The sequence below is a fragment of the Oryzias latipes genome, chromosome 4 (genome assembly GCF_053564925.1).
Source record: "Oryzias latipes strain Hd-rR chromosome 4, Olatipes_Hd-rR_3.1".
Lineage (NCBI taxonomy): Eukaryota > Metazoa > Chordata > Actinopteri > Beloniformes > Adrianichthyidae > Oryzias > Oryzias latipes.
This window is the reverse complement of record NC_136240.1, coordinates 33,304,944-33,319,770: the sequence shown is the minus strand read 5'-3', so window position 1 is coordinate 33,319,770 and position 14,827 is coordinate 33,304,944. Positions and strand designations below refer to the sequence as shown.

At 40.6% G+C, this 14,827-nt stretch overlaps 1 long non-coding RNA gene across 1 annotated transcript in view; it reads left to right on the top strand.

Annotated features, from left to right (window-relative positions):
• The window catches only part of LOC144991952 (uncharacterized), an 89,621-nt gene that overhangs the window by 72,737 nt on the left and 2,057 nt on the right, over positions 1-14,827 (top strand). The window contains exon 2 of the long non-coding RNA XR_013655641.1: positions 14,686-14,790. This is a non-coding gene — a long non-coding RNA (uncharacterized LOC144991952). The remainder of the gene's footprint in view (positions 1-14,685; positions 14,791-14,827) is intronic.

The following is a 14,827-nucleotide window of genomic DNA, read 5'->3' as shown; positions in this document are numbered from 1 at the left end:
TTTGCTTCGTTTCATTTTTAAAAAAATTACATTTCTTCTTTCCTACTGCGACTTTTAGCGAAAATTTGACCCCCACCATATACTTGAAAAGTCATCAAAATTGGCACAGACCTAGGATGAATTTAAAATGAATTTTCGGCAAAGTAAACAACCCCCCCCAACCCGAAAACATCCCATCCCAAAATCTCAAATGGAGCAGAAATGTTTTTTTTTATTTTTTATTTCAAAATAAAGTTACGAAAGCAAAACAATCGTGTCGGGGATATCCCAAGAAAGTTTTGAAATTATTATGGGATGGCCACATGACCTACGGCTTGACGGTCTTTTGTGGAAAACTCTGAGCATTGGCATTTTACGTGTTTTCGACTATAAGGGAAACAACACTTTGGTTCGTACATTTTTCATGAAATCACGAAAAGGCCGCCATCTTGAATTAAAAAAAAAAAGCACCTTTTCAACCAGTTACATATGAAAACTCGTCCTAGGGATTTTTAGGGATCGTTTTGAAACTTCTTGGGGATCAATGGCAAGCTACTGTGGAAAAAATGTTGGAATTAGAAGCTGTAGATTATGAACGGCGGCTCAGAATTGGCGATTTTTGTGTTTTTTCACAATATGGGAAAACAACACTTTTATTTGAGCGATTTTCACAAAATTACACACAAATGCTGCCAGCTCCAGTTTACAAACAGCACAGAAGTGTCGCTGACCTTTGACCTTGGGAAAGGGCCGTCACCTTGCATTTTGGGGAAAAAAAAGCACCTTTAGCACCAGATACAAACGAAAAGTCGTCCTCGGGATTTTCAGCGATCGTCTCCTAACTTCTCAGGCATCCGTAGGTACTGTGGTCAAAATGTTGGAATTAGAAGTTGTAGATTTTAAACGCTGTGTCTGTGGCGTATTCGCAAACGTTGCGATCTTAGCTAGCTCGCACATTTTACGTTGAAATGTCATGAAAATGAAATATGCGAACAAAACGATGTAACATACAACAAGATTGAAGATGCATAGAGGTGGGCAGCGATGGCGCGGTGGTGGTGTGTAGAGGCACGTGGACGGGGCGGGTAGCGCTTGCGGGCCATACAACGCCGCTTGCAGGCCATACAACGCCGCTTGCGGGCCATACAACGCCGCTTGCGGCTTTCATTTTATATAGTTTTCACATGTTTGAATTGAATAAATCACTAAAAACTTCAAAAAAAATTGAACCTAGCCTGGGATTCTGGTGTCTGTTCACTGCTGGGTGAGAAATTCAATAACTGAATCAAAAATAAATAAACCGAAACCCTCAAATTTTATTGATAGAAATTTGCCGTTGATCTTTAGAGTCAGTCAGACGTGATTTTTAGCTCCTTTTCCATTATTATTATTATGGTAATAATTTGTTTTTTTTTTATTTTATCCTCTGTACTGTTTTGTTATACTTATTTGGTGTATTTTATATGAAAATTGTGTCACTTTAGTCTGTGAATTTGCCTAATGATGGGTTTCCTTCTGTTGGCAAACATGTATAAATAAATTATCTCTAGAAACATTAAGATGAAAGACATTGAAGTAGATCTCACTGAAAAAAGAAAACGGTGATGCTGAATAAGTGGAACTGAAAAGAAGATGGTTTTAGAAAAGGATCCATCAATAACTGCATAAACACACAAAGTGGTTGGCGTCTGCACAAACGATGTCTCACGGAGAAGGAAAACGGTTCCCCAAACATGAACTGAGGAACTCAGATACTAATTCCAGCAGCGACTCTTCCAGAGGGTTGCTAAGTATTCCAGGTACCCACATCTTTTCCTGATGAGCTCAGTGTTTTTGTCATATTTGGTATTATAAAAGCACAAATTCGAAAAAGGCAACAATTTCGCAATCAGGATAGCTTTTACTTGCCGTTAGAGATATTTACTGTCACAGGCTGCATTTGTTCTGAAGGATATGAGCCTGATAGAAACACTGAAGCCAGTGGTGACCAAACCTCAGCGGACAGCCTCCATGTGGAGGCTTTTCCTTTGTATGTGTCCGTCATTAATGGATCTCCATGTGAGGATGAAGATGGGTTCACATGAAAAGAATGCATCTGTTGCTCCTCTCCAGAGATTTTTTGGTCACAAAACACTTTTGATCATAATATTTGTCTATCTTTTCATTTATTTGCTCTTTTTGTATACTCATACAGATTCCCTTCAAAGACAGCCGTGCCCCATGTTTGTTTTTGGCAGCCTGTAATGCTGTCACATCAAAGGCTGGGCTGTGAAAGTCACCCCGTAATGCATTATGTTCTCTTTCCCACTGATCTCTGGCATTGTAAGCAATTGCATTATCCATATCTGCTTTGGCCAGCTTTCTTCTTCCTTTCTTTTTTTTCCCGCCTGCCCCATTTACCCCCTGAGAGCTGAAGCAGAGGAGGTGGAGGAGTGAAAGGCACTCTCCTGCTGCTACAACAGATCTACATTATAGACACATTTGAATAGTAAAGGAAAGAGGTGCAGAGGAATAATGATGTTTTCCCGTGTGACAAGTCAGAAACCACCGCATAGACAAAAATAAATCTGTCCAGGGTACCACAACATTCTGGAAAGTGTTGTGATCATTGACACCCCTGTTCATCACCGTCCATCTCTTGTTTTTAAACTCAGGCTTCTATAGAGGCTTCCATCACAAAATAGGCAGTTTGTATTAATTTGCGTGACCTTCAACATTAAAAAGTTAAAAACATGAGATCGGCTGATCTGTGCAGAAATCCCTGCAAATCACAAACTATTGCAACCAGAAAGTCAGATGAGCAATTTTGAATAATAAATGTCATGATTTGGATCAGGCATGTCCAAAGTCCGGCTCATGGACAAAATGCTCAGTTCATTAAATCAATCAAATGAGACCCTAAGCGTTTCATAAAAACTGTGTAGGATTTCTTTATTGTGACTGGCTAAGTAAAGGATAATACCTGACAAGGTGTCCATTTTTAGAAATTAATGGACGACCCAGAAACCTGAACCATCCGATGCGAAGCGGAAAACGGCTTAGGTTCAGGAGGGAAGCATTGGACGATTGCACCCATTAAGTCTGTTAATTATTTTTATTTTTTAGGGTCACTTTTTTTAAAATGAAAAAACTGACTATTTTCAAATATTTTGCCCCGACTGCAGCGGCAAAGAAAAGCGATACGCCTATGACAGGTTAAAAAAAAGCATCATTTCGGAGAGAAAGTTCACCTCTAACCTCTCATTTGATTTTTTTTTTTTATAAAGATGATTAAGCAAAAGTCTAAAGTCTAAATAGTTCAATTCTTCCCCGTGTTTCATTTCCTCATTTCCTCCTGACTCTTTTTCTCTCTTTCTCTTCTGCTGCATCGCAGTCAAAATGATGAAATTAACTAAACAGGTTGAAGGAAACTATGAAATCACTCGTCTTTTCTGCTGTCTAGCTGTTGTGATAAATTGTGGAATGAGGCATGACAACCGTTTTTAATGTTATTAATTAGAATACCAGCTGGCGTCTTGGCCAGCGCAGTGACTTGTTTGTTATCTCCAGGTGACCAGAAGATAAAATGGTTGCTATGGAGATAAAAACCAGGAGAAAAGCCGCCATTTGTTGTTATGTATGATTTTGTCACATGCAGCTCTGATCAGGGTGATGAGGGTGACGCCACTTGATGCTTTTATGTTTATTTTTTTCCTATATATATTCTTATACATTAAACTGTGTTCATTACAGATGCTCTCTAAGATGTCCCAAATGAAGCGGTCAGTGAGCTCTGCACCTCAGCCGAGGATGTGGCGGTCGCTTTCTGTCGGAGTAAAGAGCGCAGCGAGTCATTTCAATTCAATTCAATTCAATTCAATTCAATTCAATTCAATTCAATTCAATTCAATTCAATTCAATTCAATTTTTTTTTTACTTCTACCCTTCCTCTCCTCTATTCTTGATCATAATTTATCATTTAGTTCTCCATGCCTCTGTTTGGTGCAGTGCGATTCATGTATTGTCCCTCTTTTCCTCTCCCCTCCTGGGGAGTGGGAGTGCTTCCAGACTCCAGTTGGCTCATCCGTGCTCCAGTTCCTGACCGTTTACCTCGCCTTTGCTCGCCCTCCTACACCTGGCTGTGGATCCTGCCTCTGGCTCATCTCTGGCTCGTCTCTGCTTTGTACCTGACCGAGTACCTCGTCTCTGCTCCTGCTCCTACACCTGGCTGTGGTTCCTGTCTCCGGCTCGACTCGCGCCTTTGACTGTCCCGATAACCACGGCTGGATGAAGCTCGTCTGCTGGACTTTTATATATGTAGTTGTAGATTTAGATAAGTTAATTCTTCTCTAAGAGTTCTGGTAAATCACCTGTCCGTCCTGGGGGAGGATCCCTCCTTCATGTGGGCACCCCTGAGGTTTCTTCGTTTTTTCCGGAATCCGGTTTTTTTGGGAGTTTTTCCTTACCGCGAAGGGGGGTCTAAGGGCAGGGATGCCAGTATAGCTTAGTCAGTTTGTTAGTTCATTTTAGTATTTTTCTATTGAACTCTTTGTATTCGTGATCCTTTTGATTTCATCAATCTGACGAATACATTCGGTGCGCACAATTGTGCCGCTCTTCTACGTGTGAGTCTGTGGGCGTGAAACGGTGAACTCACATGTGCGTGCACATTCCTCATCCATCTGCTTCTGGGAGTTTTGTCCTTCGTTGTTTATATTTGTCTTTGATAGCAGGGTCTTAGTCACTGACTGTCTTGCGGCTGGTGTCCAAAACACCCCAAAGTGCGTGCTTGGCTGTTTGGACCGCCATGTGGCTTGAACATGTGCTGAAATTAGAAGAACATCTTAACAGCCAGACCTGAGTAATAGGTTGGTTTCCTCCGGGTCAGAGTTGACCCCGGGAAAGCTCAGATTAGGCCCAGGAGGGAAAACCTTTTTTGTTGTTGTTGCTGGACTACCCAGGAAAGGAATGCTTTTATCAATTTGATGAATAAAAGTCGCAGAGGTCAGAGGCAGATTAATGTCGGGGAGGATAAATAATGTGATAGTATTAAGGAAATATTGCTTAGGCAGCAAAATAAAAAAGTTCCTGTTTGTCATCTGTTCTTTTGTTTCCAGCTCTGCTTATTTTTAACATCAGTCCTTGGTCCTGTGTCAGAGCGCACATGCATGTCTGTGAGTCCTACACAAACGGAAGAGGAGTTGAAGGAAAATGGAGAATAAGAGGTGCTGATGGAAGACTATTGATGTGAAAAGGCACAGGAATGCCAGAGATGATTGGGTATGATTGATGACTAAAGATGCTCCATAGATTTTAGGTTTTTTTTGCTTCCAAGTTTCTACAATTAATCCTTTTAAGGAACAGCAACATAGGGGGCTTTTTCAAGAGCTGTCTCCATCATGACAACCTGGCTGACAAGTCACATAAACGGAGGCAGACACAGATCCGCATACATGGGCTGACGCACATGCCAAAGCTCTTTGTGCTGTCTGGGCACGGTTCCTTCAGCTACTCCTCACTCACAAATAGAGCTGTTCCTCATGGTTGATGTGGAGCAGTGGAGCTGTCAGCAGGTCCAGAAGCTGCGGGGAAGCAGGCTGCACCACACTGCACATACTCAAACTCACAAGCTCTCATATAAACACGGTTAAAAAAAAATGTCAAGAAGCAAACACACACACACGCAGAAGGATCGCATTTAGCAGAAATACCTGTACGGCCGAACAAAAATACACACACAAAAAGGAAAAGCGTTAAAACAAAACACACAAATGCACACACACGTGTACACAGTCCTCAGAGGAAACTCCACGGGAAGTCATTTTCTGCTTTTGCAACTGATGTTGAACATGTGTCAGGATTTAGACTGTAATCCAACGTCAGAGACAAAACAAAGAAAACACACCGACGTCACTTTTTCTTTCATTTGAGCGTTTGTTTATGGAGCTGTGTGTGTTTGGACCTTCAAGGAATGTGCAGACGCTGCTGCGTTACTGGGTCTCACGCTGTGCCAAAGACCTGTCTTTTTTTTTTTTTTTTTTTTTTTTTTTTTTTTTTTTTTTTTTTTTTTTTTTTAACCTTGTCCTGTCCAACAGCTGGGCAAACAGATGAGAGCTGACCTGTCTTTGACCAAGACCCTGTCCAAGATTTTCCTTGTTTTATCGTTTTTATTGCATAAGTCTGTGTTGTAAAAATCTACATTCTAAAACTAGCTATTTGGAACTAGCAAAGTCAAAAATGTGTATGTAAAGTGAAACACCAGAGGTTGATCTTTTGAAACATTTATCACTAAAAGTGTTTTTTAAAAATTGAGCAGAGATGATCTAGCTGCAAATCTTGTTTTTTCTTTAAACTAATTTCCTTTTAGGTTATTTCGGGTAACAGCTTGATAGCCCTTCAAAAACGTACCTGTCCCATTTTACGACACCTTGGATCAAAACAATATTAAAATCTATTTTTTTCATCACTAAGAATATCTCACTACTAGCCTTGCGAAATCCTATCATAAATTGTCTTCTGGACAGTATGTTTTGGTTGGATTTTATAAAAAATGGTAAAGCATGCCAAACATGATCACAGGTTTTTTTCTGTGGGTTCTTTATGTTATTTTATAATACAGAACTTAAAGGAATCTTCTTGATGTGCTGCATGTCTTATAACTCAGTCACATGCACCCGGGTGGAGGTTAACCCGTGTGGACGCTGCAGGTTGTTGGTTGCCCGGGTGCGTGGAGGGTCAGAGAAGAGCGGCTGCATCTTAAGGGGAGCACAGGAGTGTTTTGCATCCTTGAGGTTCGTACGACCACCTCAAGCGACGTCATGAATATGGACCGTACCATTGTGTGTGGTATCGGGAAGTATTCGTGAGGCTGATGGAAGTTACACGCACTTATGACATGTGGGCGATGCTGAACGGTGTCCTCACGCCACGCTCTAGTCATTAGTGAGGTGTGAGTTCTGGCTCATCTGTCGATCGCAGCATGACTGTAAAAAAAAACAATATGTGCGTGAACATTGTTTTTCTGCAAGTTCACCAAGGACTACAAGCTTGATATTTCCTGAAGGCCTGACCATTTTTCCTCTGCATACACCGTCTTACGCCTCTACAATATACACTTCAACACACACACGCATTTAAGTATGAGTACCATGATCCCCGGTTCATGATCCCGCCAGATAAATCAGGAAAAGGGATTCCTGATTTATCTGGCGGGACCATGAACCGGGGATCATATCACATCTGAGCCGGGGGATGTTCGTGTCCCTGTGGTGTGGGTTCTGATACAAATTTAAATAATTTAAATAAAGTTTAGCCTAAATTACAAAAAGGGATTAATGGAGATGCACATAATGTGTGTCAGAAGATCTAGAGCCCCCTGTTGTAACACCCCCATCTGTCTGCTAAGCTGTTGGACGGGACAAGTTAAAAAAAAAAAAAAAAAACAACTGGAGTCATGAATTAAACTGTATGTTTCAAATGCAGCATGAAGGGGTGAGAGCTGGGATAAAAACCTACCAACAGCAGAAAAGCTGAAACTCAGAATGGGTCATGCTGACATTACAGTCATCGTTACGCTGCTCATCAAGTCAGGATTTCAGTGTTTGCGAACACAAAGCAATCGTGTGCAGTATCTGTATGATACCTGATGTCAGAGCGATCCATACTGTGGTTGTTGAGGGCTTCTGCATTCAGCTGCAAATGTGGACTCAGCTCCCATCTTTTATTCACTGCAGCTCTTCTGAAAGGTCAGTGACTAAATGTTTCTATGCTGAACTTGATCCTGTTTATCCGTAGCGTTTTACAGAACCTGGAACTTCTAAAAGTAAAGACAACAGATAAAAGGAAGGAAAATAAGCAGCTATGACTTTTTCAACCGACAGAAACGGCTTGAAGTGACTGCAGGGGGATAAAATGCATGACGTATTACTCAGTGAGAACTTCAGAACACTCCAACCGGGTGATTTATGAGCCAGAGCTGAGCCCGGCGCAGTGCAGGGCTCAGACACACCGCCATGATTAAAAGTCCTAATCTAGTCAACGGGCTGCACACACCCAGAAACGACTGTGTTTTGTTTTGGTACCACAGGTCACAAACGAGGTTGACAGGTTGACAGGTTGACATTCACGCAGTAATATGATCACACAGGAAACAAACATTTACTGGGACTTCTGAGTTTTGTTTCTTGCTAGTGTGTGTATGCTAGTGTGTGTATGTATATGTGTGTGTGTATATATATATATATATATATATATATATATATATATATATATATATATATATATATATATACATAGTCATTTGGACAGAGACACATTCTTTCTTATTTAGTTTCTGTACATTACCACAGTGAATTTTAAATAAGACCACTCAGATGCCATTGAAGTGCAGACTTTCAGCTTTTATTCCATGGGTTGAACAAAAAGATTGCATAAAAATGTGAAAAACTGAAACATTTTTTCAAACACAATCCCTTCATTTCACGGGCTGGTGAGTCATTGGACAAATGAAATAACTGAAAACAAAATGGTCATTGCTAATCTTTGGTTGAAAACCCTTTGTTGGCAATGAAAGCATGAAGTCTTGAACTTCTGGACTTCTGAATGCCAGGCCAGGCCTTTACTGAAGCGGCTTTCAAAACAACATTACAAAGAATGTGTCTCTGTCCAAATATTTATGATCCTGACTATTTATATACATATTTATTTGTTGCAGAGCTTAAAAAACACAAATAAGATTTGCTTAAATCATGGAAAAAAATCATGTGAAATCACAGATTTTTGAGTGTTTTCCTGCCTTTGCTTTGAAAGAGCTGGGATTGAATCCGGCAACCTTCTATTCCTGCACAAGACTATGCAGGAATAGAAGGTTTGAAAAGATGGACGTGTCCCATCTGCCCACATTTTCTTCCCTTTGCACATCATTGTTCAATCTCCTCTTCATATCAGCTGCCAAAAGGACAAAACAGCATAAATTGAGTTCATCTTCACAGATTTATGGACCCAAAAAAAGCATTAAATTGTCAAATTCTGATAACATAAGGAACACTTTTAGGAGCATCTATTGTTTCAAATTCTTCTGTGTTGCAGTTATTTTTTTTTTTTTTTAGTATTTTTATTGACTTTTAAGCATAATTTTTAACAAACACAAACATTGCTCAGCACAACATTGGTCCACAATCGTGTACATTTCTGCAGAAGTGTTTTCCAAATTAAAGTTCCTTTTTATACCAAGGCAAATAAAAATAGATAAGACAAGTAGCAAAAAAAAAAAAATAATAATAATAATAATAGAGTCAGTCCACAATCACGTTGTTTAGTATTGAAGCAATAGTGAGACTGGTAAAGCAAAGATAGGGGGTCCACGTTTTCATGAAATCACTTTTAGTTGAGTGGAGCAGACAGGTCAAGTACTCCAGAGGAAAGAGTTCAATGATAAGTCTATGCCAGTTTGCTTTGGATGGAGGTTTGTCACTGATCCATGACAGAAAAATATTTTTACGTGCGGCATATGTTAGGATGTCATACAATCTGCCAGACGTAGAGATGACTTTATCGTCCCTATAACCCAGCAGCAAAGAAACCGGATTCAGGACCAGGGCTGTCCCTAATATTTTTTCCATGTCCTCCAAAATGTCTCTCCAGTATGATAGGATTTTAGGGCAGAACCAGATACAGTGAGAATAAGTTCCCAGTGAGGATTTACATTTTAAACACATAGGTGACATTTGAGGGTTCATCTGATGTCTTCTGTTTGGAGAGATTTGCAATCTGTGAATAATTTTATATTGTAAGAGCCTGGCATTATTACAAACAGATATTCGTTTTGTCTGGTTCCAAATAAAATTCCATGTATCATCATCAATAATCACACCCAGATCGGTCTGCCATTTCTCTACTGCTTCTAGTACAGTCAATGAATTGGTCTGATTTAGAACATTATAAAAGCATGTGATTATTTTTTTACCAGGATGTGTGAGCAGTAGCTTCTCTAGTTGTGAGGGCGTAGAATCGGAGGTCAAGGTTGTTTTCTTAAATATAAAATCCCGGACTTGTAGGTATCTAAAGAAGTGACTGTTAGGGAGGTTATATTTGACACGGAGCTGTTCAAATGAAGACAAAGAATTTCCTGTAAACAGATGAGACATATTCTTTATCCCCTTTTGTGTCCAGATGTTGTAACCTGCATCAATCATGCCCGGCTGAAACTCAGGGTTGCCTTGTATAGGAGAAAGAATAGGAGTTAAAAAAGACCTCCCCTCCAGCCGCCTGGCCAAGAACCACGCCTTAACTGTGTTAGTGATTATCGGGTTGTTACCACACAGATTTCTAACAGATTTCAGATTTTTGCAGGACAAAAGGCCAGGAAGTGAGCAGTGAGTCTGTGATTTTTCGAGGCCTAGCCAGATAGACGTGGGGTCGTCCCTCACCCATTCTGCCACAAATCTTAAAATAGATGACAACTGATAAAGTCTGAAGTTGGGTAAATCTAGGCCTCCTTTGGAAATGGGAAGATGTAATTTTGAAAGTTTAAGCCTTGGTTTCCTTTTATGCCATATAAATTCACTCAGCCAACCATTGAGTAACTTTAAAGATTTGTTGGAAAACAATAATGGGATCATTTGTAAAGGATACAATAATCTTGGTAGCACATTCATCTTAATTATTGATACTCTACCAAGCAAGGAGAGGGGAAGCGGGTTCCATCTTTCAAGGTCCTTTCTAATAGTATTAAGAAGAGGTGTAAAGTTAGCCCTGAACAACTGATGAAACGTGGGAGTGATCTGAACACCGAGGTATACAAATCCTGATAATGACCAGTGGAAAGGAAATGCTACCAGTGTGTTTGTTCTACTTTTGAGTCTGCCCATTGGCATGGCTAGGGATTTGGAAAAGTTAATTTTGTAGCCAGAGAATGTTGAAAAATGCTGAATAATTTCAATGAGTCTGGGGATAGAAGATGGGGGTTCTGTTACATACAATAATATATCATCAGCATACAATGATATTTTATGTTGAGTTCCGCCAGCAGAGACTCCCCGTATTATCAGGTCTTGCCTGATGGACTCAGCTAAAGGCTCTATTGCCAAAGCAAATAGTGCAGGGCTGAGAGGACAACCCTGACGTGTCGAGCGATGCAATGAAAAACTGTCAGACCTACAGCCATTTGTGATAACTGAGGCCAAGGGGTTATTGTACAATAACTTAACCCATTGTATAAATGTTTCACCTAAATTGAATGAATGTAAGACATGATGCAGATAGGGCCACTCAACGCGGTCGAATGCCTTTTCCGCATCTAGTGAGATGACTAGACTGTCCATATCTTGCACTTGACATATATTAATAATATTTAAAAGTCTTCTAATGTTATGACTGGAACTCCTACCCTTAATGAAGCCTGTTTGGTCCTCTTTTATTAAACAGGGCAGGACTTTTTCTAGTCTCAGTGCCAAAATTTTTGATAATAATTTTAGATCCTGGTTCAGCAAGGCAATAGGCCTATAACTAGCGCAATATTCAGAGTTTTTACCTTTTTTTAGGATGAGTGTAATATCCGCTTCTCTTAGTGACTGAGGGAGAGAACAAGAGATAAATGAATGATCTAGCATTGCCAGAAAAGGTTCTAGCAGCACATGATGGAACCCTTTATAAAAGTCACAAGTTAAACCATCTGGCCCAGGAGCTTTACCTGACTGCAATGCTTTAAGCGCTAAAAGGGTCTCCTCCTTAGTAATAGGAGCATTCAGTTCAGCTTTTTGAGTCTCAGAGATATTGGGGAGAGTCAGACCTGAAAGGAAAGACACCATCTCATCTGAAGCTCCTGGATGCAGATCTGATTCATATAGTTCTTTGTAAAACTCCTTGAATATGTTATTAATGTGTATATTGTCAAAGAAGCGATTGCCAGTAGCATCAACAATTGAAGTAATAGTTTGAGAATCAGACTGGGCCTTTATTAGATGTGACAAATATCTGCTAGGTTTGTTTCCAAACTCATATAGCCTCTGCTTGGAAAAAAGAAGGGCACTTTTGGCCTGCTGAGTTAGCAATGTATTTAAAGCGGCTTGTAAAGCACATTTCCCCTGTAATAATAATGGCTCAGGTGATTTAGTTAACACTCTCCTAATATCCTGCAGTTTTCTTTCAAGCTTTTGTTGTTGCTCTATCTGTTTACGTTTTTTAGATGCAGAATAACCAATGACTAGGCCCCTGATAAACGCCTTAGATGTTTCCCATAGCAATGAGGGATTATTGCTAGACTTTGAATTGATATCAAAGAAAATTTTAAATTCTTTAGTAAAATATGATGTAAATGTCTGATCTTTCAAAAGGTGCACATCAAATCTCCACCTCCGACTCCTTGCAGAAATACAGGTGACAGTCAATTCTAGATACAGCACTGCATGATCACTAACCAAAATATTTCCAATTTCACAAGAAGAGACTTGTTGCACCTGAACTTTTGGAATAAAAAAATAGTCAATACGAGTGTGGCATTTATGAGGAGGAGAGTAGAAAGTAAACTCTTTGTTAGTGGGATGAAGGGTTCGCCAAACATCAGCTAGACAGATTTCGTCGCAAATGGCAGAAACGGCTCGTGCTTGGTTGGTTGGGGGGGAGCTTCGAGAAGGATATCTATCTACCAAAGGATTAAGTAAGCAGTTAAAATCACCTCCTACTAGGGAGATGGTAGAAGATAATTCAGAGAATTGAGAGAATGTTTTAATCAAAAAATCAGGGGAATAATTTGGTGGACAGTACAGATTCATAATAGTAATTTCTTCACCTTGCAAGACACCTTTGATGATAACATACCTCCCATATTTATCTTTGATACAAGTCTCAATCTGGAAAGGAAAATTCCTATTCATAAGTATGACCACCCCCCTGCTACTGGTTGTGAAAGAGGAAAAATAGACCTGAGTAATCCAGCCATGTTTGAGTTTCAGATGCTCATTATCATTGAGGTGTGTCTCCTGTAGTAATGCCACATCCACTTTCTCTCTGTGTAGAAGAGAGAGAACTTTCCTCTGTTTAATTTTCCCCCGCAGACCCCTTACATTCCATGAACAAAATTTGACTTTAGTTGGTGACATAATAAGTAATGAGATATATGAGAGACTTTAAGAAAACAACAAGTATAGTTTTCTGAATTTGCACTAAATAACATAACAGACCAGTGCTGAGCAGAAACAACATCCAAGAACATAATACATAAAAACAAGAAACAACAGAGAACAATGAACCAAAACAAAGAAGAAGAAAAAAAAAAAGGTGAGGGGTTTCTCCCCAGGTTGGTTGGGGATAGCTTTCCTGAAAGGCACCTGGGAAAGGTGCCCAAACAACCAGCAGGAATGCTATACTGTGGCAGGCAGCTACTTAAGCGCCCTTAATTTTTTTTTTTTTTTTTTTTTGGAGTAGTTCTCCTTTGATCCTGTAAAGATGCCAGTTATAAATGATGAGAGTTTGGTATGATCACATAGTAAAAAGAAGAGGAAGAAAAATAAAAAAGATAGAAATAATAAAAAATAAAAATATAGGGCATGAGCATGAGTCTTAATGAGTCATAAAATAAATATTAGGAGCAACCCACGCCTTATTTAGAACCATCGGCGTCGTCATTCAGCCGTTATTTGTAATGCTGGATACATACGACAGAGCCTCCGCCGGCGAGAGGAAAGTTTTTCGGGAGCCGTTGAATGACACCTGCAGCCTCGCCGGGAACAGCATGGAGTATTCCGCGCCGATTTCTCTCAGACGCTCTTTGGCTTGTGTGAACTCCTTTCGCTTTTGCAGCACCGCAGCCGACAGGTCGTTGTAGAAAGAGATCTTCTTTCCATCCAGCATGATTTCGCCCTCTGCAGCCTTTCGCCGCACCGCCGCCATCACTCTCTGCTTATCAGGAAATGCGTGGAATCTGATGATCACCGGGCGCGGCCGCTGGCCGACCCCGGGCTTGGGCGCCAGAGAGCGGTGTGCTCGTTCCAGCTTGACACGTCCCCCTTTCATATCCACACCGAGGAAAGTTGGTAGCCAGCGTTCAAAAAAGTCTAAAGCATCGTTACCCTCCACATTTTCAGGAAGGTTAAATATGCGGACATTTTTGCGCCGTCCCCGGTTTTCCAGCTCGTCAATATGTTCCGTGAGAGTGTCCACTTTCTTCTCCAGGGCCCTCATGTTAGCATGGAGCGGATCGTTAGCTGTTTCTAGCTGTAGCACTCTAGCCTCCGCTTCATCCAGACGTTCGCTGGCTTTCTTAAGTTCAGCCGTATGTGCGAGGACTGTTTTAGCCAGAGGGTCTAGCTTGTCGTTGATTGTCGACATGAGTTTGAAAGTCATTACCTCCAGTGCTTTAGCTAGCGCAGGCTCCAGCTCCATATCACTCTCGTCGTCCTGGTCGCCATGTTGAATCACATGTGAAGCTGACTTATCGGCGATTTGTTTGTTTTTACGTTTTGTATTCGGCATCTTAAGGTGCTGTTTGGTCCAAAAATGTTCCAAAGTCATAACACACTCCAAGTAAAGTAAAAAAATAGGACAACTTTAAAGAGAATTTTCAGATATTAATTGGGCGCCTAAGAGCTCCGAGCAAACACGTCCGTCTCCTAAGCCGCCATCACCGCCCCCCCCGCTGCAGTTATTTTTAGTAGCAGTGCAAACGTTTTTAAAATTAACTTTATTACAAAAGTTTTAACAGCACACCAATTCTTTTTTTATTTCTGTTAGGTACCAGACTGGTCTTGCAACGGACTGGCGAACTGTCCAGAGCGTACCCCGCCTTCACATAGCGCTAGCTGGGACTGGCTCCAGCATGACCCCAACAGGATAGTGGTAAGCTACTTGGGAAAAATATTGAAATCAGAAGTGG